Source organism: Halichoerus grypus, chromosome 6, assembly GCF_964656455.1.
Source record: "Halichoerus grypus chromosome 6, mHalGry1.hap1.1, whole genome shotgun sequence".
NCBI classification, from domain to species: Eukaryota; Metazoa; Chordata; class Mammalia; order Carnivora; family Phocidae; genus Halichoerus; species Halichoerus grypus.
This window is the reverse complement of record NC_135717.1, coordinates 177,063,414-177,088,653: the sequence shown is the minus strand read 5'-3', so window position 1 is coordinate 177,088,653 and position 25,240 is coordinate 177,063,414. Positions and strand designations below refer to the sequence as shown.

General features: G+C 56.8%; 2 long non-coding RNA genes across 16 annotated transcripts in view; one reads left to right on the top strand and one right to left on the bottom strand.

The window, feature by feature from the left end:
* Positions 1 to 688: 688 nt before the first annotated feature.
* Positions 689 to 10,585, bottom strand: LOC118550576 (uncharacterized). Of its 9 annotated transcripts, none has more exons than XR_013449390.1 (6): positions 10,519 to 10,585; positions 10,180 to 10,364; positions 4,593 to 8,885; positions 3,641 to 3,955; positions 1,788 to 1,869; positions 689 to 1,391 (listed from the first exon to the last, which is right to left on the bottom strand). It is a non-coding gene; the product is annotated as an uncharacterized LOC118550576 (long non-coding RNA). The 9 variants fall into 9 exon arrangements; XR_013449391.1 differs by lacking the exon at positions 10,519 to 10,585 and adding an exon at positions 9,829 to 9,979 and having other exon boundaries at positions 10,180 to 10,400; XR_013449394.1 differs by lacking the exon at positions 10,519 to 10,585 and having other exon boundaries at positions 4,593 to 5,159; positions 7,212 to 8,885; positions 10,180 to 10,400.
* A 4,997-nt stretch (positions 10,586 to 15,582) lies between these two features.
* The window catches only part of LOC144382427 (uncharacterized), a 31,972-nt gene continuing 22,314 nt past the window's right edge, over positions 15,583 to 25,240 (top strand). For 2 of the 7 annotated variants that reach the window (XR_013449382.1, XR_013449386.1), the window contains exon 1: positions 15,583 to 15,896. This is a non-coding gene — a long non-coding RNA (uncharacterized LOC144382427). Of the gene's footprint in view, positions 15,897 to 16,784; positions 16,961 to 17,408; positions 17,719 to 17,907; positions 19,435 to 25,240 lie in introns of those variants that run through there. The other 5 variants (XR_013449387.1, XR_013449383.1, XR_013449385.1 and 2 more) reach the window with 5 other exon arrangements.

Sequence of the window (25,240 nt, the reverse complement as noted above, 5' to 3'; positions counted from 1 at the left end):
GCTCGACGACATGCCCAGGGCCTCTGCGTGGTTTGGTTTGGGTCTGCACTTCCAGCCCCAGAGAGGGGCCTCATCCCTGCGGATCCCACCTGCCAGCGCACGGAGGGGTGTGGTCCCCGTGTACCTGCCGAGCCAATGAGACTGACGGGGGTGCAGACATCCAGCTCAGGGGACCCGGCTCTGAGCTATCTCGGCGGCCCTCCGGCTCTGTGGCCTGAGCAAGCCACGGCCCTCCCTGGGCCTCAGTTTCCCATCCAGGAAAGAGGACATTTTCATCCACACTCTGCTGGTCTTGAGAGGTGTGTTGAGACCCAATGTGCACTGAGATATAAATGCGCTTGGGGAACATGAAGGCCGTTTTCATATAGGAGGGATTCTCTCAAAGCCTTACTCCAGTCAGCTGGGATCCCGAAGAGACTCCAAAATATCTTAGCAAAGAAAGAAAAAGCAGAACACGGAGAAGGCCCATCTAAGAATTTGCTCAGCTCACAGGACTGCAAAAAAATCTGTGTGTGCGTGTGTGTTTGAACTGCTGATGAATATTGTCTATTTCTACCCCTTATGTAAGTCTAACGGATGGGGCAGAATCTGCTGAGTATATCAAAGACCCATTTTTAATTCATGGTGGGCTGGAGAAATAAAACTTACTTTTTTGAGAAAGAAATCTACAAGGAGATTTTGGAAGCCAACCAGTTTAATAAACACAGGCTCTAAGTAAATAGCATAAAGAATTTATGAACATTGCTTTCTGCATTTATGTATAGCTTGCTGTGTGGGGTCCAGAAAAAGAACAAATCATGTCTTTACAGTCTTTCCAGGACTCGGAGTCTGTGTTTCATCCCCTGCGTGGCCCGAAGTGGCCCAGCTGCGTGAGGCGTTGTGGGGAATAATGTCTGTTTAATACCGAGTGTGCTGGCATGAAATTGTCTCCAGGCTGAGCCCCCAGGGGGAGGAAAGGATGCACGATGTCTTCAGATCGGGTCTTTAAAACTTGTTCTGGGTGACAGCACATCCGCAGAGCTGGACGCGGGGCCCTGGACGTGTAGGAGCCGAGGAAGCCTGCTCAGAGCTTTGCAATTCCCCTGTGGCCCCATTCATTCTCTGGGGTCCCCGCACCCCCCGACCGGCCCGCAGCCTTGTCAATGGGGACCGCCGCCTCCGTTCAGCCTCTCAGACCTGCCTGGCCTCTGGGTTTGGGAAGCAGGAGCTCCATGTTCTGGGGGGCAGGGATGGTCCCAGGGACTCTTAAACTGTCCCCCCTTTCTGCTCCATCCAGGTGGGACCCAGGTACCAGTGCAGGTGGATCCGACTCTGAGCCGGCCCCTCCAGCCCCTGTGGTCATTCCTGGTCTGGGTGGTCTCCCAGTCTGGCTGGGAGTCGAGGAGGGCTGCCTGGGGGAGATGACATGACGACCGGCCTTAGAAGGACTGTTGAGGCTCCCCTGATGATGAGGGGGTGGGCATTCCCCCAGACCTGGCCAGTGCTGAGTCTTGGACTCACCCTTGGGCAGGGGCGGCCAGGGCATCAGGAGCTCAACGGGTTTCTCTTTTTAAACATTTTTTTAAAATTATGGTAAAATATACATAACATAGAATGTTTCATTTGAACCATTTTCAAGTGGATGAGCACATTCACACTGTCTGTCCCTAGGACTCTCATCTTTGTTGATGGAAACGCTAACTGCCCATCTGTCTCCCAGCAGCGGTGCGGAGGGGCCTGAGCCGCCCGGCCGGGGCTGGGGTCTGGGGTCTGGCCCTCCGCTGCCAAGGGCGGGTTGAGGCGGGCACCTGTGATCTTGGTGGTGGCTGAGCCCACTGCTCTCTGCTCCCCTGCCCCCGGTCCCCGGATGGCCAGTACTACGGATGGCGCCTGGAAACCAAAAAGGAAAATAAATAACAAGCCTGTGTTCATTTCAAGCTCCATTACAAGCACATTAAAAATGAATCCATAGTGGCCTTGTCCCTTGGAGAGGCACGAGCTGGGCCCAGGAGTCAGGCTCATCTCGGCGCTTCCAGTGTTCGGTAAACACAGTGACATCACGGCCCGAGGCCATGGCTCACCCTCCGCCTTCCACACCCGCACCCAGCACCCATGCCAGTTCCACCTCCCGATCGCTCCCAGCGCCCCCTCCCCACACGCTGGGCCGTAGGCACAGCCAGGGAGGCCCCGAGGGAGGGGCGCTGGCTGGAAACAGGGGGCCGGGGGCAGCAGGGGCGGCCCTGCAGGGTCAGGAAGCCCCGGCCCCCAGGCGAAGTCCACTCAGACCCTCCAGCAAAGGGGGCCTACCTCCCATGACCCCACCAGCTCCCCACAGCTTTCCGGGCTCCAGAGAGGGTCCTGGGGGCGAGGTGGGGGGCGGCCATAGGGGAGGGACCATCTCCCAAGGTCTGGGGCAAGATCTTAGCTGACTTGGGGCAACAGCTGCTAAGTGGGGGACATCCCAGCATGCAACCTCAGAGCTCTTCCCAAAATGAAATCCACTGGGATGCCAGGCGGGAAGGGGGGTCCCCAAGACCTTCCATGGGCAGAAGAGCACACACATCGTGCACCTGCAGCTAACGGCCCTGCCCGCTCTCCCCCCAGCACTCCTCTCTCTGGGCGGATTGGGGGGCTACAGAGAGAGCTGGGGCATCCTGCAGGTCAGACTGCCCCCAGCAAGACAGGGGCTGGGGTAAGCTGGCCTGGCCCAAGTGCTTAGGGTGCCTGCTGGGGGTCTGTGAGTCCTTTGAAGGACACACCCTAACCTCCACCTCCGTGTCCCCATCTAACCTTGGGCCAGAGTCCTAGGGAAGGGTCAGCAGCCGACGCGGGCCTCCAGTGAGAAAGGGGCCGCAGTCAGGAGCTCGGACCCGGCCGGAGTCTGTGGCTGGAGGTTGGGGCTGGGAAGCCACAGTCCAGGCAGACGGGCCTGGGAGCAGCCAGAATGTCAGACGGGCCCCAGGGAGAGGAGGAGGAGCTCTCGTGCAGGTGGGAGGCTGCAGTCCAGGGAGGGCCGGGGCAAGGGGCCGGAGGCCGGCTACCCAGCACCCGGCCGGAGCCAGTGATTGAGGCTGAGCTCACCCAGGTGGCTCAGGGTGAGGGGTGGGCGTGCATGCGCGTGTGCACGCCGGCCTCTGTGCGTGCGGCCATGGCACGCTTCCCCGGAGCAGACTCGCCCACAGGTGCTCCTTCCAGCCTCAGGAATGACGACCCACAACTTCACCTCAGGCCCTCCCCTCTGCACGCCGAGCTTGTCACCCCTGCTATGATCAGCAGGTGACAGTTGATGGGGCATTCGCTGTGTGACTGGCAGTGGCCTCGGAATAACCCTGCAAGGTGCCTACTATTGACCCCTGTTTTATAGATAAAAAGGCCAAGCTCAAGAGCCCCTCAAAGGCCACGTGTGTGGAGGGGGCAGCTTTGAATCCAGGCCCGTTTGACTCAGAGCCTGATGTTGGCCTGGAGGACACGGCTTGCACCCCTGACCTAAGAACCCTTGGCCGCCAAACACCGAATGGCCAGCTGAAGGAGGGCCGGGGAGGTGGCGGCTGGAGATGCCGAGGGCGGGTGGGGTCCGTGGAGGGACACTGTCCTCGCTGTGCTCTGCTGCACGTGCGGGGCTTGTGCAGGGGAGCAGAGGAGGACGCAATGGGCAGCTCACCTGGGCTCAGCTCGGCAGACACTGACGGGCTCCTGCTTGGCTCTGGGCCTTGGGCCCTGGGATCTGAGGACCCAGAGGACCTGCAGGCCTGCCCCTGAGGCTCAAGCAGAGCAGTGGGTGCTCACAGCCCAGTGAGGTGAGAGAAACTCGGAGTGCTGTGTCTGGGCTCCCGGTGAGGCGTCCATGCTGACCTGGGGGCTGCAGAAGCCTCCCTGGGGCTGGAGTTCGGGGCAGGCATGGAGTCTGGGCCAAAAGAAGGAGCCAAGCCACCCAGATGAGGCAGCTCCCTCACTCCTGGGTGAATTCCTAAATGAACTGAAAGCAAGCACTCATGAGATATTCCTGCGCCCACATTCATCGCAGCATGATTCACAAGAGCCAAACGTAGAAACAACCCAAGTGTCCATCGATGTGGGGGGATAAGCAGCATGTGGGCCATTCACACAAGGGGATATGGTGCAGCCTTAACAAGAGAGGGGCCTCTGACCCCGTCCAGCACCATGGGCCTTGAGGACACTGTGCTCAGGGAGACAAGCCAGCTGCAAAGGGACAAGGACTGTATGACTCCATGTCTATGGGGTCTCAGAGGAGCCAGATTCACGGACACAGAGAGTGGACGGGGGCGCCCGGGGCGGCGGCGGGGTGGGGAGTGGGTGCTTCATGGGGACAGAGTTCAGTGTGAGGACATGAAAAAGTCCAGAGACGGATGGGGGCGACGGTGCACAGTGGAGTGACCGTGCTTAATGTCACTGAGCTGGACACCCAAAAACCGTTAAGGTGGGAAATGTTATGTTATGTGTTATTTTATCAGAAGAAGACCCAAGTGACCCACACTCATCCTGGGACTGTTGAGGGTGAAATGAATGAATGAAGGATGAATGAATGAATGGAAAGCAAGCACAGTAGACTTTTAGGGGTCCTGAGAACTGGCCTCACACTCCCGAGTACATACGAGTCCCATGAGAGGCGGGATCCAGACCAGGGCCAGCCTGTGGCGCTTCTAGACCCCGGAGCTCTCCATCTGCGGGCCGGGCCGGAGGGGCTCCTGAGCATCTGCACCGCCAAGTTGCCCCCAGAAGCCAGGATGTTCCACGCAGGGATGCCCGCCTGGGCCAGGGGCTTGGCTCAGGTCCCCTTGGGACCCCTTTCGGCTCTGGCACGTTCCGCGATGCCACAGAGCTCCCTCATCTGTTGGAGAAACTAGAGAGGCTGCGGACAGACGGCCGGGTCCAGGAGCCTGGGGGTCAGCCCGCTAAGCGCCGGGCCCCGGTGCAGCCTGGAGGGGAGGGACACGGAGGGGCCAAGGCTTCCAGCATCTTCTGCGTGCCTCCGCCTTCCGCCCTCGGGCATCCATTCGTCCTCCACCAAGTCCCTCTGCCGGGACGCGGGCGCCGTCCGACGGGGCAGCAGGCCTGCCAGCAAGTGCCAGAGGCAAGATCACGGCAGGACGGCGTCCGGTGAAACCAAAGGCAGAAAAAATCAATTTTCCAATGCTCCCTCTTGAAGTGATCTCTTGAAGCTGATTCAAAAATAATAATGTCTGACACTCAGAGGGGGCAACTCGCAATTTCCTAAGCGCGGCTACGTTATCGCTTTCGGGCCTCAGGACAATCTTGCGGGGAAGTAGCCTTACTCGGCAGAGGGAGAAACAGGAGCGGGGAGAGGTTAAGGAGCTCATCAGGCCGCAGAGCGTCTGGCAGGACTTGAGAGGAGCAGAGCACCCGCCAGGGAGTGCGCGTGTCCCCGCTCCCGCCCGCGTGGCCTGCCCCCGCCCCCAGCGCCAGGCCAGCCTCTGGCCACCCGCCCTCGTCCCTGGTGCTGGGGACAGACGGGCCCAGGGGTCCTGCACCGGCAGCCACAGCCTCTGCCTGTCCCCTGGGTCCCTCCTGTGTGGGACCCCGAATGAAGCCCAGCTGACTGGGGGGATCACGTAGCCGTGCCGTGGTTAGGGTTCTCCAGCGAAACAGGACTGCCTCACACTCACGCACACCACACCATGCACACACTCGTGCATGCACACACAATCTCACGCATACACACTCACAGTACTACACACACATGCACGCACACGCACTGAAAAATATTTATTTGAAGGAATCGGCTTGTGAGATTCTGGAGTCTGCAGGGGGACAGGTTGGGGCAGGAGTGGCAGGTTGAGGGGGACCCGGGGAAGAGCCGAGGTTGCAGTCTGGTCTGAAGGCCGTCTGTTGGCAGAGTTCCCCCTTTCTTGGGAAGACCAGTTTCTTTCTCTTCTGTCTTCACCTGATGAGATGGAGCCCACCCACCTTAGGAAGGCCAGTTTGCTGTGTGGAAATCCACTGATTTCAATGTTAATTCCATCCAAAAAAAACCACGTCATAGAAACATCCAAAATAAGATTTGACCAAACATCTGGGCACCATGGCCCAGCCAGGCTGACACATAAAATTAACCGTAACACCCTCACCTGGCTCGGGCTACTGTCTCCCTGCCCCGCTCCTGGCTTTCTGCCCCGAGGTCCAGGCTGTTGGCACTTTGATCCCCTGATATGCCCTGGAACGATGTCAGGGCAGCAAGGTGGCGTCCCCTGGGGTCAACTCCTGTGGGCCTATGGGGTGCCTGCCTGTGTGCCAGGAACCCCCACGCCCTGGTGGGCGGGGCAGGGTGGAGGCTTGTGTGCCCGCCGCTCGCCATCCGTGGACTGGGAGCTGGGGGCCCCCGGGCACACGGGCCGTGCATAGTTTCGAGCCCCTGCTCCCCACTGAGCTGCCTGCACCCCTCCAGCAACTCCTCCCCAGACCACGGCCCTCCATTCCCGCTCTCCTCTTCAACACACCCCTCGCTGGCCCTCAAGGAGCCCCTCTGCTCGGCCTTGCCCCACTTCAGCCCTGCAAGGCTGCCGGCGAGGAGCTGGCAGCCCCGCCTTCCGGGTCAGCTCTCAGGTGAGTGGCTGCAGGTGGCAGATGCCCAGTCTCATTTTGTCTCGCTGCCACAGGCTGGGCATGAATCCTCTTTGTCCTGCCTAATTGGTGGTGGAAACCCACTTGGATCATCAATAATCTCTGATTAGGGCTGGATCCAGACTCCTGGCAGAGTGGGCCAGCCTCCGGCCCTGGACCCTTTCCCTTGCCTGTGCCCGGTTGGGCAGGACGAGGCCTGTCCAGGTTGCTCACGGACTGGCTCAACACTGGCCTCCCCTGGTGCTCACGAGGCAGGAGGGGCACGGGCCTGGCCAGGCCCTCCCACGACCACCTCCCCGGTCCACCAGCGGCCTGCCCCCCGCTGCCCGGGCCACCTGCTCTGCTCCCCTTCCAAGGGCAGCATGCCTACTGTGCGCCCCAGCACGTGCTTCAGGGCAAGCTGGCTGCTCAGCTGTGTAGACCAGGAGCACCCGCAATATGGAATCTGCCAGAATACGGGCTCCACAGGCCTTGGCGAAGGGAGTAGAAGGTGGTGCTAATGGAGGCCAGATCAGACTCTGGCTTCCGGCAGTCCCGTTCTCTGGCCCCATCTGCTCCTGCCGATTAGTCAATGAACTACAACCCGTGGAATGCTGGATGCCGCGGGCTGTGGGCCCCGGGGGCGGACGTACCTGAAGAGAGGACAGATCCCAGTCAGCCTGGCGGGCATCACATCTGCTCCAAGTGAGCAGACCATTTGGAGACACACGCATGTGATTCCCACGCCAAGCCTCGCGTTAGCAGTCCCGGGGGTGAGGTGTGGACCTCTGCTGCCGAGTTGGGGTGACCTGGGGAAGCTCGCTTTCTCCGGCCAGGCTCCAGGGCAGTGGTGTGGGCCCAGCAGAGGGGAGCAAGTTCTGCAGTTAGGACGGGCCTGGGCTCTGCGAGGAGCAGGATGGAGATGGGAGAGAGCGAGCCCCGGAGGTGTGTGGAGCGAGCGGTGAACAGGGCAGGCCAGGGGCTCAGAGCAGCACCGCAGGGTGTGGATCGCAGAAAGTGCAGGGCTCCTGCCGACGCCCAGTGCTGTGTCCCCAGCTGGCAGCACCCCGTCTGAGCTGGAAGCCCCTCGCCGCTCTCTTCCCACCGACCCCATCACGTGGTGCTCGGTGGCATCGCACCCCGAGTTGGGGCTCTCCTGGGTTCCCGCTCGTCTCCTGCATTTTGCTCAACGGAGTCACAACAGCCGAGAGGTAGAAGCAGCCCGTGCGTCCCCCCCCACAGATGATAGGATAAACAAAACGAGGTCCATCCAGACAAGCCTTAGAGAGGAGGGGATTCTGACACGGCTACACCAGGGAGGGACCTCGAGGGCACGTGCCAAGTGAAATAAGCCAGGTACAGAGGGACAAATACCGGGCGAGTCCATTGACAGGAAGCAGGCTGAGCCATCAGATCCGTGGAGACCGAGCGTGGATCGTGTCACCAGGCTGGGGGTGGGGCGAGCGTCTAACGGGGACAGGGTCTCAGCGCGGGAAGATGAACAGGTGGTGGACTCAGATCGCGGTGCTGGTCCCACAGCAGGCTGAGGGTTCTTAGTACCCCAGAACGGCACGTGTAAAAAGGTCAAAATGTAAGTTTTTATATTTTACCACAATAAAAACAAAAGCAATGATACCGACAAAATGCACCCGGGACGCCAGCCCCACGTTCAGCCGAGATGGACGTGGCTACTTCCTCCGGCCACTTGACTCAGCAGAGCCGGGTTCTGAAGAGGACGGGAGCGCGTCATTCATCCGTCACCTACAGAGAGCGAGGGCGACCAGAGAGACCTCACGACAAAGCTGGGAAGACCAGAGGACGCGGTGAACTATCGGTCCCTGGAGAGAGCGCACTGGGCCCTCTGAAGGTCCCCATGTCAGGCCTGGCCCTGGCACATGGACATAAATAACCCGCCTTTAATGATGCCGGAAAACAATGCTAACGTGCTGTCAGATGGGCCATCGGGGGTGGCCAGATGGCGGCTGGAATCCACACACACTTCATTCTTCCATCTGCTCCCACGTACAGCACCCGCTCTGAGCGAGGCCGGGAGGTGGGTTTTCCTCCAGATTTTGTCATTAGCTTCACATCGAGTTGTTTAGTTGGCTTCATGGGCCATTACCAGGCACCAGGCTGTGGCTCTGGGGCGGGGCACGGCGGAGGGGCGCAGGGCAAGGACACCCGGGCAGCTCCTCGGGCCCAGCTGCCTCTTCTCCGTGCCCCACGGGCCCGGACCCCTGGGATGCCCCGTCACTGTGCACCTGCTTGGAGAGGCTTGTCTGCCTTGTGCTGCTTGTTCTCCTCTCCCCAGGACCGACCACCCTTGTCTGGAGTCAGAGAGAGCATCTTCACCCTCCCCTCCTTCCTTCCTTCCTTCCCTCTTTACTTCTTTCCTTCCCTCTTTCCTTCTTTCTTTCCCTCTTTCTTTCCTTCCTTCCTTCCCTCCCTCCCTCCCTCCCTTCCTTCCCTCCCTCCCTCCCTCCCTTCCTTCCCTCCCTCCCTCCCTCCCTCTCTTCCCTCCCTCCCTCCCTCCCTCCCTCCTTCCTTCCTTCCTTCTTTCCTTCCTTCCTTCCTTCCTCCCTCCCTCCCTCCCTTCTTTCCTTCCTTCCTTCTCATCTGCTCAGCAGTTCATTCATCCATCTGTCAAGTCATGGAGGCCACCCATGGCCACAGACCCCATAAACCACAAACTGTTGATAAGCAGAGAACTTTGTAGGGCCCCTACTCACAACTGCATACAAATTGCCATGTCATGTTTGTTTAATAATCTCATTAAAACATCCAGTTCCTGCTGCGTGCACGATCGGGTGTCAGGGACTGTGGGCATGTGGAGGGGCCAGGCGAGGCAGATACACACAGAATGACCTGGGAGGAGCTCACAGAGGACGCGGACCACGTTCCACGAAGCAGGGAAGGACCTCAGGGATTCCCTCTGAGTCTCAGAGACCAGGGCCCCGAGTCCCAGGGAAGGCCAGTGTCCTGCCCGAGATTGTGGGTAATGAGCAGTGGGCCCGGGGCTCAGGCCCAGCACTTGGAGGGCTCCTTCCCTCTAACAGGGGCAGTATAAGGGCTGCAGAGGTTGAGAGAGAGGTGTCCCAGCTGGAACCGCATGCCCACAATCCAGGTGGAGGACGGGCCCAGAGTTAGGGGGCCTGGCGGGGGTGCTGGGTGGGAGGGCAGGCCGCTGGCGGGAGCCCTGGGCAAGAGCAGGGGGCCGTTTGCCCTCCGTCCTTGTCTGCTCTAACCACACCCCCCACCACGCGCACTCACCTGCAGGAGCCCTGGGCCCCGGGGCAGAGAGCGGGGGCAGGGCTTGCAGGGCTGAGCATTCAGCTGCTCACTGCATGAGTGCCGGCCCGTCTGCTGTGCACACTTTCATTGTGTTTTTATTTTCAGGAGAATTGTTGGGGTCTGCAGGACGCTGTGGGGACGGGGGCAGGCATGCTCTAATATCACCCTATGACATCCCATCCTGATCCCGTTTCACAAAGAAGACGTGACTGACGAGCCCAGGCCCCTCCCTGCCACCCCCTGAGAGGACCCCCGCCCACGACCGGCACCCGGAGCTGGGTGCTCCTCCCTCTGCCCCAAGGGCACCCCCACTGGACGCGTGCGTTCTACCTGGACATCTGCAGGCACCCGGGAGGGAAATAGGGCATCAAACGACTCAGCACAGGCTCCAGGTAGAGGCCCGGGGCCGGGGGGCGTCACAGGGTGGCTGGACGGCCCGCCCCCACCCCCAGCCTGTCCGTACATCCAGCTCCTGTGTCTCCGGAGCCGCCCCCGGAGGGAAAGATCTGGTTTCCCTGCCCAGAAACAGCACCCAGTTGCACAGCCAGTGTGCCAGCGTCCTCTGGGGGTTCGGGGAGGAACGGGCTGGTGAGGACTGGTGGGGGCAGGGGCAGGGTACACTGAGGCCCTGCTGCTCCTCTGCCCACCCTGACCCAGGGGAAAGCTCACCACATGCTGCCCCGCGTGGCTCCTTCCGACCTGGGAGTTCGGGTATCTTGGCACAATATGTTCCTGTTGTATTTAAATCAGGAGGTACTGATTTGCATCCGCAGCGTTTCCACACTCCGCGGCCATCTCTGTACCTTCCGTCCCCTCCCTTCCCGTCTGCTCCTCTCCAGTTTCAGGGGGGTTGCCCCTTCGGCCTCAGGGATGATGGAGAAATCAGTTTATTACACCGTCTTACCTAAGGCAAACCTGACCTCGGCACGGTGTGGGGCAAGGAGAGGGGGTCAGTCACCGTCTCCTAGCAGCTGCTGGGCCCCCTCCCCCAGGGAAAGGGGGCCTGGTTATTTGGGGCACCTGTTCCCTCCCCGGGTGACAGGGCCGGGCCACCACAAGACCCCGAGCCTGTGAGATTATCGCTTCACTGCAGCCCTGCTCCAGACTGGAGCCCTGCTGGAGAGTTCCTCCCACCGGTCAGAAGGGCAGGCCCAGGCTCTGCGGGGCTGGTTAGGATGAGCGACCCGGGGTGCTGACGGCAACGCTTCCAGATCCCTTAGTAAAGGGGCCCGGGGGAATCTTGGAGGACAGGGGCCCCAAACCTACCAGGCAGTGTGCCAGGGGCTGTATCAGACCCCGGGAGCACCAGGGCCAGACGCTGGGTCTGCAGGCACTCGAGTGCTGTCTCGGTGCCCGCTGGTTTCAAGCAACAGTTTGTGGGTCAGCTGAAACACACCCGGACCAGCTTGCAGCCTGGGGCCAGGGCTCCTGAGCTGGCCCGGGGGGCCACGGCGCCTGCCTTCTGGAAGTGGTTCCATCTGCAGCCTAGGATGCGGAAGACACCTGACCGTGTTCTCAGCAGGGGGGCAGCACCCCTCGGAACCCCGTCTGGAACGGCTTTCTACACGTCCTCAGGGAGTGAGGTTGCCACCTGCTGCAGCATCGTCAGGATCCACCTCAGTCTGGAGCAGGGCTGCGGTCAGCCAGGGCCCAGCCCGGGGGCCAGAGCCTGGCCTTCCGCTCATGCTGACCCCCGAGGGCAGCCTTCTTTGCCCCCAGCACCCCGTCGGGTCCCCGCCAGGCATGGCAGCCTCGCGCAGCATCCCGGGTCCCCACCTCACCTGCACCAGAAGTGCTTGAGAGGAGACCCCAGCTGAGAGATCCCATCTGTGGCTCGGATGGCTGCCCTCCAGGGTGGGCACAGAGCAGCTAACAGAGACAAAAGCCTCAGGGTTGCAGCCTGGATCGGGGAGACCGTACCCGACCAAATCCAAAGGTAGGGAGTCAGGTGGTGTGAAGATCTATGGAGAAAAGCCCACGTGGTGAGGAGGCCCAGGAAAAGGAGGCTGGAAGGAGTCCTCACGTTGTGACGGTGGTGGGGAGGGGCTCTCTGGTGGATCTTTGGAGTGGCTATTTTTATCTTAATGTTTTGTTCATAAGCTGTCCGTGGGAAGGGCACGTCAGGACCTTGACTGGATGGAGAGAGTGACTTAGCCTGAGGACATCCCCAGGCCTGGATGGGACATTGTGCCCCGTGTGACAGTGACATTAAGAACACAGACCAGCCCAGAGGACCACAAGTTCTTCCAAAAACACAGCGGGGCTTTGGCGGAGCTGGCCTGGCAGCCACAGGTCACAGATGGAGATCCAGGGAGGACAGTTACTCTTACGGTGGGAAGGGGGGTAGAGAGGCGTCCCTCCCCACCTGCGAGAGAAGAGGGAGAGGGTGGAGGAGCACCTGCAGACCCTGCAGAGAGCCGGATCTGCAGCCCAGCCAAGGACAGTCCTTCAGCTCTGCTCCACAGAGGACCTTAGGAAGGGGCGTATTTAATGGTGATTCAGGAAAACATGCCTGAGAACAAAAAGAGCAAACAGTGAAGCAACATCCGGGAGGAAAGACCGAGGGCATCGCAAGAAAAACAACATGCACAGAGACCTGGCAGATAAATTGGAAGTGACAAGGACGGGCAAGTCTTCTCCTCTGGAATCACCAGCATAAGGAAGAACTCGAGATCATCACAGCAACACACAGGGAAAATACAGACAGGATAATAAGCCAGGTGGTGATACCCACGGAGGGCAAGCGATGAACTGCTGCCCGAGTAACTGAGGCTGAGGCGAGCAGGCGGGGCATTTGAGGCGAACGTCAGGGAGAAGAAACCTCCCAGGGGTGAGTGAGCTGGCAACGTTATCCCAAAATCCAATACAGAGATAGCTCGAGATGAATCTTGATTAGGTTATTGGACTGTAGAGATAACAACAAAATAATTCTATGGACGTGCACACAGGAACAGAAAACCGTGGTCACCCACGAGATGCAAGGATCAGGCCACCAGGCTTCCTTGTGGTCCCAGGCTCTGGAGCGGTGGGTGAAGCGCAGAACTCAGGCACCTGCGTTCACGGAGGCAGATGTCGGGATCTGTGTGCCGCCTGGGGTCAAGCAGGAGAACCGTGTTTGTGGTATTTTCAGGGGAGTCCTGTGACCTAAGCGTTCTGTCATTTAAATATAGCATTTTCTATTTAAAGTTTTTCATTGAAATGTGAGAATCAGCCATTCTCAAGCATGAAAGAGCTTAGGGAGCAGGTTACCAAGGACAGCTTCTTGAAAACAATACATAATCTGAAAAAAAAATACATAATCTGGGCAAATTAAAAGATGAAAAATGAAGACACCCAATTCAACACAGTATCGGTTCAGAAGAATGGATATGGGGTATGTTGACGCAAAATGAACAAACCTTTCAGAGTTCCTAAAAAAGGAGAGTTTTACTCCAGTCCAGGTTAGGACAGTTGCCTGGATACACAATCTTCACGAGGAAGGCTGTGCTCGGGGAAGCGAACATTTGGTGTACGTTATACACAGTTTTTACATAAAAAGTTACAGATTATGAGAAGGTTGCAGACCTTATTTTAAGTTGCTGGGATCTGCAGGGCTGTATGACTTTAATCTTATGGGAACCAGGGAAGTTGGTCCCTTCTTCTTCTCTTGTGTTCAGAAGGCTCCTTTTTGGTTATTTTGTTTAATGAAGCAGATGTGCAATGTGTGTTCAGGGCAGAAATGGAGCCCATGCTTTGAGGTTTTGCGGACTCATTTTGACCCTTGGTAAAAGTTAAAGGATAGCTTCCCTGAGAGCCCAGGAGCAGGGCCCACAAATATTAAAAGTTGAAAATTTCCTTTATCAGTTATACTCAGGGAAAGATGCATCAAACAGAAATTTTATATCCAGCTAAATTGCCTCTCAGTGTCCAATCGCCCCCCAGACCTTCCCTGGAAGACACAGCCCTGAAAAACACCTGTTAGAGAGCCCAGATGAATAACTTGGTTGTGGAGACAGGGGTTGCGGGGGTGGTGGTGGGGGGGGCGTCCAGGCACAAGCAGTGAACACGGAGCCCTTTAAAAATTAGGACGGAATGAAAAATCCTGTGTGAACAATTGTCTTGGAACAACATTGACCTCTGCAAGAATGAAAGACAATTGAAAAAACATCAGGGGAGCTGGAGGCGAGGAGGACAAGGTGGGGAGAATGGTGTCCCCTTCCCCTGTGAGGGGCCTTGGGTAGAACTAAAATGAAAGCATGCTGAGGGAAAAGCAACAATGTCAACCTAAGGTTTCAATGTATTTATTTTCCTTCTTCTTGGAGGTAATGTAGAATAATAAGAACAGAAATTCCTGCAATCTCTCTTCTCTCCCTTTTTATCCTTTTAATGGGAGTAAAATTAAATCAAGATCTAGCTGCAAATGCCCTCAGTACCCTCGTCTTGCTTGGTACGGTTATTCCTATCGCATATCTGCCTGTCTACTCATCTCTGTGCGTCTCTGCATCTCTCTGCCTCTCTATCAAGAGTGATCTGGAGTCTTTTTCCCATTGTGATGTTGTTTCTGGGTGATAGGGTTTGGGGTGATTGCTTGCTTTCTTGATTGTACCTTGGAGTTGCTCTAGTTCTTTATGATAAACGAACATTACATTAGCGAGACCCGTGTCGTCCCTCTAAATAGAAACAGAGGAGCTGGACTCGCCCCTCCCCGCAGTGTGTCTGGGGCAGGGGGCTGGGGTGGTGGGTGCGGCACCTCTAGCCATCGCGGGGCCTGCTGGGCACATGGCACCTGCCCGATAAGCTGTTGTCCACCGTGTTCAGGATGTTGGGACATGGGGTTAAAGACCACAGCGGCCACGTGAGGGGGCCTGTGGTCCCACCAGGTCCTCTGTCCCCTCAGGCTGCCCCCCATGCCCCACGTGCTTGCACACACCTGGGGGGAGGTGGGCTGAGAGGACCTCCAGGTGGGTGTGAGGGAGGCAGGGGGTGGGCGAGGGAAGGATAGAGCACCAGGGGCACCTCTGTCCCCACCCTGGCACCTTGCAAACCCCTTAAATGTGGCGTTTACCTCCCGGCCACCACCTCTGCCCTAGACGGCTGGCGCCCTGAAGCCAGGAGCCACCTCTGTCCCTCCATGTGTCTGGCAGCCTCGAGTGATCCCTGTGCGGCGCTGGGTTTACTTTGGCTGCTCCTGCCAGGTGCAAAGCCCCCTGCTCCCCTCTCCATATGCAATCCTCCAGAGTCCCGGGCTCTTGCCGGAAACCTCGCCCCTCACAAGGGAATTGCTTTCATTTCCCTTCATGAACTGAAGCATGTTTAAATGACATGAATTTCCATGTGTTCCATCCAAAGGCAGCTTTTTTTTGGGGGGGAGGGGCTTTTCTCCCACATTTTTTCCTTCTTCCAGGTTAAAGAAAACATCAGGAAAATGACAACTTGAGTGGTATTTACTACTTTGAACAGGGCAGGTTGCTTTTGGAAAGGGAAATGGGAGCTTCCAGAGCTTTTGCTCCCAATAAAACTGCTGAAGCAAGGTCAAACATTCCCAGGAGGAGATAAAATGTTAATAAATGACGGCCATTGTCCCACATTTCTGAATTTATGCAGTACATCTATACGGCATCGTTCTCTCCTTGGTTAAATTCAGTGAGTAATTTCTGACTGTATTCATTGCCGGAGGATATATTTCTTTAGAGTTAAATATCACTAGCTGTGCATTTTGATATGAGGAATGCGGGCTGCAATTTATAACCAACAAGATCGTCAGTGAATCTGGGCTGCACGGAGAAGCAGGGCGCAGGAAATGTACGCGGCTCCAGTGTTTATTTTAGAATTCATTTGTGAGGAAACATCATTTCAAATTCCACTGTCAAGTTCTCATCCGGGATTGCTCATTCCTTCAGCAGACATCCAGGGGCGGGCAGATGCCCGGCACCGGGGCTTCTGACACCCCGTCACCCGCCTCTGCTCGCCCGCGGGCTCGCTCCCTTCCGTGGTCGGATGAAGGGGTGGCCGTGCAGCGTCCTGACAAGGGTGAGGCGTGATGCCCGAAAGCCCCCGAAAGTGCACAGGTGAGGAAGGAGGCAGCAGTGGGCTGGGGGTGCCCACACCTTTCTGCTGGGGGCCCAGGGAGTCCCGGGCTTGCTGGGAGCTGCAGGGGCTGGAGACCAGGGTTCCAGAAGGGGCATGGGGGAGCTAGGTCTGCAGGAATTCTTCCTCTGGAAGCACCTCCCCTCCCCTCCCTCCTCCCTCCTCTCCTTCCTCTTTCCACCCTCCTCCCCTCATCTCCCCTCCCTCCTGGACCTCCCTTCTCCCCTCCCTCCTCCCTCCCTTCTCTCTCCCTCCTTCCCTCCCCCTCTCTCCTCCCCCCTCCTGCTCCATCTGCCCTCTCTCCTCCCCTTCCCTCTCTCCTCTGCCCTCCTGCTCCATCTGCCCTCCCTCCTCCCCTTCCCCCTCTCCTCCCCCCTCCTGCTCCATCTGCCCTCCCTCCTCCCCTTCCCCTCTCTCCTCCCCCCTCCTGCTCCATCTGCCCTCCCTCCTTGCACCCTCCTCCCCCTCCTCTTCCTTCCCTCCTCCCCCACTCCTTTCCTCTCCTCCCCTTCCTCACCCCTCCCTCCTCCTCCCCCTCCCCCTACTCTTCCCTCCCCTCCCTTCTCACACCTTCTTCCCCTTCCTCTTTCCATGCTCCTCCCCCCACCTTCTTCCTCCTCCCTCCATTCCTCCTCTCCCTCCCCTCTCCTCCCTCCTCCTCCCCCCTTTCCCCTCCTCCCCTCCACTCTAGCTCTCTTCCTGGACTGGAGGTGGGGACACAGGAGGCCCTGTTGTCTGGTCACAGTCCTTGGGAACCCAGCACAGTTACTGAGTGACCTTCCTTCTGTGGTCCTGCCTTCTTCTGCTGGAAGTCTGTGTTCATGAGCCAGGTGCTCTGTAGAAGCCTAAGCTTGTCTATGAAATGCAAGCCTGCCCTCTTAGGAGTGAATCGAGTGGACTGTGCAACCCGGCTGGCCTGCTGGAAAGCAGTGGCTTTGGAACCACCCTGCCACCAGAGGAAATGCAGGTCTCCTACTCCTCCGCCATCTTGCTCCAGAATCGGAACCACCCTGCCACCACCTGTGTGCTGTGTGACCCTGGGCAGGTGTCCTAACCTCTCTGAGCTTTAATGCTCCTCAATTGCATGCAACACGGGAATGTTATTGCCAACCTCAGAGGTTTGCTGTGGGAGTCCAGCTGATTGTCTGGGACGGGGCAGGTCCCCAGTGAGCACCAGTCCCCACCCCTCTGTGCTTTGCTCTCCCATCTTGAGATAGGCATGCGCTTGCTTACCCTTTGTGGCTGCAGAGGGAAGCTGTCGAGGTGCTCAGGTGACCTCTGGCAGTGATCCCGTCTGTCTGTCCCCTGACTGTCAGGGACACTCCCAGCTGCTGCCCTCACCGGGCTTGTCCAGGCAGAGAGGTCATGATGCGCCTGCTGCCCATACCGGGGAGACGGTGCGGTGACCTTCGCCCAGCGCCTGGCACATCGTTAACACTCGCAGCGGGGTATCTGTTGTATTATTTAATTTTTCCTATTGCTGTGAGGAGCAGGGGGAACCCCAGGGACACCGGACCTGACAGTCAACAACCGACCATCAGTCCCTCCGCGGGCAGCGCCCCCATGGCCCAGGGAGAGGTCTGTGGGCTGCCCGCCTTCTGGCCTGGAGACACCATATGGCTCCAAGCACGCCCCAGTGTGTACTCTATGAAAATAGCACAATTCTGAAGCCTACTGACAAATTTTATGGGTTTTTATCTTGTGCTAATTTATGGAAAAATAGCTCTTAACCATTTATCCACAAAAGGGCTGCCTGAGCCATGCTGGAAAGATCCACTGGCAGGACCGTCTCTCAGTTTCTCGGTAAGTGACTGTCCACGTAATGCAGACACCCCGGGAAGAGGGTTGTTCTCTATGAGAATGCGTCTGGGCGTCCCCCTCTTTATCAGTGCTGGCGGGGAGCAGGGGGCAGGGACCGTGCGGTGCACTGGGCTAGGGGGCCCGACTGCGGTCCATCTCTGTCTGTAACCTGTCCCCACTCGCCTCCATCAGGTGGCCCCTGTGGGCACGGGAGACACGGGGAGAACACGGAGGCTGCTGCCGGCTCCCCATGCCCTGGCCGATGCTCGTGGAGGACGCAGAGTGAGGGGCTCAGGGAGGGAGCTGGCCTCAGCCTCTGCGTTCCACGCAGCTCTGTTCAGCGTCTCTATGGGACCGGTGGCTAAAGGGACTGGCCCGGCTCCTTGCCAAGGGGACGGGCTGGCTGGGTGAGAGTTCGGGCATCGGGTCTCCTGGAATCCTCAAGGAGCTGCAAGATCAGAGTGCGCTCACTGTGTCCTGGCCCTTGATGTGTTTTCCTGGAACAGAAGCCTGTGAGATGTGCCAGCTGATTGCCTCATCTTACAGAGCAGTGCCCAGAGCTCAGCGTGGCCAAGGGGCTGGTGGAGGCAGGGCAGGGGGCCACCTTGAGGCCCCTCTTGTGTCCCCTGTGGGCCCTTCTTCCTGAGTCGAGCTGGCTGAGCTGTCTGTGCACAGGGAGAGTGAGCCGGGGCCAGTCGATCTCACCGGGCCTCCGTTTCCCCACCTGGGGAGTGGAGACAGAGAGCCTCCCTCCCAGGGCTGCTGGGAAGACGAGTCCCAGGCACGTGCCTCACTCTGGGCTCCGAGTAGCAGCTGAGGGACGCCAGCACCCCCCCCCCCCCCCGCCCGCCGTGGTGGCCCGAGGTGGGCGGTGACCAGTTGGCAGGTTGCTGTGGAAGGACCTCCTCCGAGGGGCTCAGCCCCTGTCCACTTGCCCTTTGCCCCACCAACACTGCACCCCTGCGCTGACCACAGCAGAGCATCCGGGACAGAGCACTCAGGGGGGCAGAGGAACTCAGAAGCCCCCAGGGCAGTTCTGCCCACCCGAAACCCCGCCCCCAAGTGCTTTCTGGACTCAGACATCTGTCTCCTTCCGCGGCCTGCAGCCAGCTCCTCGTTCCTGCTCTTCCCCGCGAGGTGCACGGCCTCCTCAACGAGGCCCGTCAGGGCCAGCGTGTGCCCAGGACCTCCTCTGGTCCCTCAGGTGTGGGGAAGGTGGCAGACCCCAGGCGGCAGTGAGCGTGGGGTGTGAGCCGCTGCAAAGCCTGCCTGACTGGCGTGTGGGCACAGGGACAGAGAGCCGCTGTCTCCCCTCTGGGTCCAGGATGGCTTCATCTCTCTCCCCTCTGGCTCCCGGGCACCTGTCCCCGAGGAACTGTGCTTTGTGAGAAGGACCCGCGGTCCCCGACGCATCCCTGTCTGCCGTGTGAGGCCACCGTCCTCACCGTCCAGCCCCCGTGTCACAGACTTGAGACTCGCCTGCTCTCGGCGCAGAGCACACCTGGTCCGTGCCCAGCACCTGTGCCCTGCCTTGGCTTCCCGGGAGCCCCAAGAAACAGCTTTCAGGAGCTTCCTTGTCTTCAAGGAAGATGATCAATAAGCTGCTGGGCATCACTTTGTGGGTTTAACATGGCTACACCTCTGGTTATTCCTGCTTCGGATCATTGTTTGTAAAGATACAAAGGAATAGTTAGAATCAGGGAATCTGGCCTGTGCCCTCCACTGCCTCCCCCCGCCCCGCCCGGCAGCCTGAGTGGGGGGTGGTCTTGGGCACTCACGTAGCCCACTGGCCCCCGCCGCCTTCCAGGTCTCGTCTGTTAGCATCACGTGTGTCTCTGACTATGACTTAACACCACACTTGGTGTGTGAGCCTCCGACGGCCCTCCTTCCTCTCTGCCGACCTGTTCTCCTGAGCCCCCAAGGTCCTGGGGTGCACGCGCTCGGCTGTGGGTCCGCGGAAGTCGGCTGTGGTGCGGGTGACGGCTGGAGGCCTCGTCGGCGCCCTGGCTGAGTCTGCCCCGAAACTTCAGGGACGTTAGCCTCCAGAAGCCCCTTCCAGGATTCAGGGGGGACAAGCGGATGGCCTGTGGGTTCACACGGGCTCTGGCTGCCAGGCCTGTCCTGACGGGGGAGGCAGGCTGGGGCCCAAAGGGCAAGGCGTGGAGGAGGTGAGCCTGGCTGGTCTGCGCCCACTCACCTCCCGGGACTGCTCTCCCTCCTCCAACCCACTACAACCTGCCCCCTCTCCGACGTCCCAGCTAAGTCCCACCTCTGCTCGGACCCCTTCCTTGCTGGCTGGCCGCCCTCCCCTCCTCTCTGCGGTGGACAGAGAGGGGTCCCGCTCCGGTCTCCCCACTCACTAGCTCTGTGGCCTTGCACGGGTGCTGGGGCCAGATGCTCAGCCAGCAGGGGTGGAGACACTTGTGGCCTCCTATGTTTGGGTGTTGGTGCCGAAAAGCACTCAGCAAGTGCTCCCGGGCTGAGTGGAGGGGTCTGGCCCCAGGTCCCCCAGACCTCAGGGCGGAGGAAGCTCCGGCCGGCCCGGGGGGGGGCTTCATTGCACTGGTCGGCGCCTTGCTTCATGCACGCTCTCCATGGATGACCACCATCAGCTCCTCAAAGGAAGGGCCCTGTCTTGCACATTTAAAAATAGCCCAGGGTGTCTTTCTCCGAGGCTGGCACATAAGAGGGGCACTGAATCTTTTGTGACTCAGTGTCAGAAATTGCATCCGAAGGCACAAGGCACTGAGAACATTTGCCCAGTGGGCCACTTGGGCCCAGGACGCCCCGAGCCCACCAGCAGCTTCAGGTCCGTGCGTGCCGCAGCGCCTGGGCCGGAGGAAGCCTCTGCCCTCCCGGCGTCCCTCGCCCTCCAACCAGAGCGGCTGTCAGGGTCCCCTCAGTGTGTCTGCAAGGCCGCCGGCCGTGGGAGGGACATGCCGGGCGGACAACGGTGACCCCGATGAGGGGGTCCCAGGCTCCACACCTGGAGAGCCACGCTAATCTCAAGGAGCCCGATTAGAACAATGTCTGGGGAAGGCAATGTTTTCTGGCTCAAACTAACAAAGAAATTCAGAGCGTGCGAGCCAGCGAGCCTGTTATCCTCAGGCTGCCGCACGGCGCGGAGCGGGCGGGGTGTTCCAGAAAGGTGTTGGAGGATCTGGCGAGTCCTCAGGCTGGTCTCAGCCACAGTCCGCTCTAGAGAGGGATGAAGTGGCTCCAAGTGGATTTATCTGAAGAGGAGGGATGCTTGGCAGCCCCCAGCCAGCCCGCCCGCACTCTCCACGCCCGGCCTCCAGCTCGGGGGCACTTCACTCCCATTTTAAGAGGTTTTTGTCCATCCAAAAGTATTACACACACACTGTAGGAAACAGAAAAGTTAAAAGAAAATAATCTTAATCCAGTCACTCAAGCTAAAGCTATTACTTCCTTTTTCTTCTTCTTCTTTTTTTTTGTATATATTTTTCCTGTGTATTTCCTTCTAGGCATTTCCTTCGTACCCAAACAGTAAACGGGAAGAGCTGATGGGGCCGTGGGCCCGGTGTTATTCCGAGCGCCCCACAGACCCTGTGTCCCCTGCTCCCACCAGCCAACGCGGTATCTTACTCACCGTGAGCGGAGGCGTGGGGGGCGGGCTGGCCCCGCACTTTCCCACAACACAAGCACCTGCAGCTTGAAGTGCATAAAGTGTGTCTTTGTCCCTTATGAGGCATGGGCTTTCCTCCATGACCGTGTTTATGATGTGGTTGCACCACCACCTGGCTAACCGTCCTTCCGTGGCCAGGTATTCTGGGTCTTTCCAAATGCTCACGGTGATCCGAGAGTCCGTCGTGAGGATGCAGGGCTTACTTCTTCATGGCATTTCAGGTTCCATACCAAAGGAATTCCTGGGTCAGGTGATGAAGGTGTGCCTATCGGTCGGACTGAGTGGCCGCTTCGCCGTGGCGGCATCCACATCCGCGTCCGCGGGCCGTGGGATGGGCAGGCGTCTTTCTCCCGGCTCCGCACACAAATCGCAGATGGTGGCATCATCCCTGTCACTGCAGCTGCTAAGTTATGGAGCCAGGATTCGGACCCAGATCCTGCTGGCTGCAAACCCCACACCCCTTCCACCAGACAGGGGTGCACCTCATTCATTCAGGCATTCATTCATTCAGCAGTGTCTGCTCAGCACCTCCTTTGTCTACGCTGAGCTCGGCACGGAGTAAACATCAGCGTGCAAGATGAGCAAAGCTCCCTGCGCGTAGGGGCTTGCGTTCACGCGTGTGGTGTGTGCGGTACGGGCTGCGTGTGTACCCTACGTGGTGTGATGTGTGTGGGCGTCTAACCACAGACAACGAGCCAGTAAACCAGTGTAGAAACACGATCAGCCCCCAGTGTGGCGTCTGCCGAGGGAGCACCGCAGCAGGACCCTGTGGTGGGCGGCACCTGGAGGGGAACGTGGGGGGCTACCCCTCCCAGTAGGTGTCATTTAAGCTGCAGACCCTTTGTTCTAGGGAACATGCAAATGACGTAGATGCTTTTAAGGCTTCTGACTGCACATCCCAGGAATGGGGACGAGGGACAGGTACCAGCAGGTGCTCAGAGACGATTGGGACAAGACATGGAGGGCTCCGCTGACTCTGGCCTGAGCAGAACAGATCACAGAAGGCCCCGTGTACGTCCTGCTGGGGCCCTGGGCATTTCTGGGGGAGCCCATCCAGGCAGGGGTTCAGAAGCCCCAGGCAACAGCTGAGGTGACCGCCAGAGCCAGGCCCACCCTCAGCCACAGGAGGGACAGAGACCGCTGTTTGAGGGCAGAGCTGCCTCCCCGTCTCCCAGGCTGGTGCTGCGATGAGGGCCCCGGGCGGTCTGCTGGATGGCAGTGAGCCCAGGCAGGGCGGGCTGTCCGCTGCTCCGTCAGCCGGGCGCCAATGAAGGCTGACAGGTTGGATTGGGTTGTGTTGCTGCACTGAGGGGTCCAGGCTGGGGGTTGGCCGTGTTGGGTCCTTGTCCCGGGAGGGGAGGGGAGGCAGGGAGAGTCCACCTCGGGGCATGACCTGGGGCCTGCAGGTTCCTATCTGAGTCAGGGTGAGCCTCCAGGACACTGAGCTGGCCTCGGTGGTGGAGGGTCCCTGAGGGGGGGTGCTCAGCTCGCAGCAGGGCATGCCCAGAGTGGCGAGGGGCCAGCCTGGGGCGTGAGGTACCAGGTCCAGATGTTTCACTGGAAAATTCTGTCAAACATTTAAGAAAGAAATTATACCAACTCTTCACATCACTGCCAGGAACTAGAAGCAGAGGAAATACCTCCTAACCCATTGCATGAGGTCAGCATGACCTTGATATCAAAACCAGCCAAAGACATCGTAAGAAAGGGAAGTATAGACTAGTGTCTCTCATGGGCACAGATGCAAAATTCCTCAGCCAAATGCTCGCAGACTGAATCCAGCAACGCAGAAGAATGATACACCATGAGAAGTGGGACTTAATTCAGGAACGATCTCTATTCCTTTTTAGAAACTCCTCATTAGCTTGTGGACCTTTCAGACCTCTTGATGAGTTATGGCTCCTACTTTATATAGCTGTTTTGTTGTCTTCAGGGGCTTGTTGCACCAAATTTCTCAGCCCACCATAACCAGAAGAGGAGTCCCTTGTCCTGTCCTTACTCAGTTTTGGATTTGCAGCATGTAGCAGTGAAACAAACCAGTGAAACATCTGGACCTGGTACTTTTTTTTTTTTTTTTTTTGTAACATAAATTAACTATCAATTCAATTTTCTTGATAGATATAAGCCATTCAGATGATCTATTTCTCCTTATGGATGTTTTGGTAGCTTGTGTCTTTTGAGGAATTGGTCCATTGAATTTAAGTTACCAAATTTGTGGGCATAATGTTGTTCATAGGATTCCTTTATTTTCCTTTTAATGTCTATGAGATCAGGTATGATGGACTGTCTTTCATTTCTGATATTAATAATTTATGTCTTCTCCTTTATTTTCTTGCTTAGACTAGCTAGGGGTTTTCAATTTTATTGATTTTTTTGAAGAACCTGTTTTTGGTTTCATTGGTTTTCTCTGTTGGTTTCTACTCTTCAACTTAACTGATCTGCTCTAATTTTTATTATTTTTTCCTGTTTAAGTTTTAATTACTCTTCTTAGTTTTCTAAGTTTGAAAGTAGATTATTGACTTTAGATTTTTCTTCTTTTCTATTTCATACACTAAATGCTATAAATTTTCCTCAAAGCATTGCATTTGCTGCATCCCACAAATTCTGATGTTATATTTTTATTAAAATAAAAAATCTTAGAGAAGTTTTAGGTTTACAGGAAAATCACAAAGATACAAAGAGTTCCCATGTATCCCACATCCAATTTCCTTTTTTTTTAACATTATACATTAATGTGGTCCATTTATTACCATTAACGAACCCATGTTGATACAGTATTTTTCCTAAAATCCATACTTTATTCAGATTTTCTCATTTTTTAACCAATGTCCTTTTTCTGTTCTATGATCCCACATTACATTTAGTCATCATGTCCCCTTATGCTTTTCTTGGTTGTGGTGGTTTTTCAGACATTCTTTGTTTTCTTTTTTTTTTTAATTTTTAAAAAATTTTTAAAAAATATTTTATTTATTTATTTGTGAGAGAGAGCGAGCACGAGCAGGGTGAAGGGCAGAGCGGGGAGGGTCAGAGGGAGAGGGAGAAGCAGACACCCCGCTGAGCAGGGAACCCAATGTGGGGCTTGATCCCAGGACCCCGGGATCATGACCTGAGCCGAAGGCAGACGCTTAACCCAGTGAGTCACCCAGGTGCCCCAGACATTCCTTGTTTTCGATGACCTTGGCAGTTTTGGAGACTACTGATCATGTCTTTTACAGGATGTCCTTTAATTTGTTGTATTTTCATTTTCATTTAGTTTGCTTGAACTTTTCTCGAGTCTTTTTCTTTAACCCATGTGTTATTTAGAAGTGTGTTATTTCATCTGAGAGTAATTTGGGATTTTCCAGCTACTTTTTTTGCATTTTAGTTTTAATTTTATTGTGGTCTGGGAACATACTCTGCCTGATTTCTGTTTTTAAAAATTTGTTAAGGTGTGTTTTATGATCCAAAATGTGGTCTGTCTTGGTGAATGTCTCATAAAAACTCGAGAAGAATGTGTTTTGAGCTATTGTTGAATTAAATATTCTATAAATGTCAATTAAATAAAGTTGATCAGTGGTGCTGCTCAGTTCAACTATGTCCTTACCAATACACTGGGTCTATCTATTACTAGCAGAAGAGTGTTGGAGTCTCCAACTATCATAGTGGATTTGTCTATTTCTCCTTGTGGTTCTATCAGATTTTACCTTGTGTATTTTGATGTTCTGTTGGTAGGTGCATACATGTTTAGGATTATTATGTATTTGTGGAGAATTGACCCCTTTACCTTGTTCAGAAGTTGCCTATATCTGAAATTATATAGTTATTCCAGCTTTATTTTTTTAATTTAAATTCAATTAGCCAACTTATAGTACATCATTAGTTTCAGATGTAGTGTTCAAT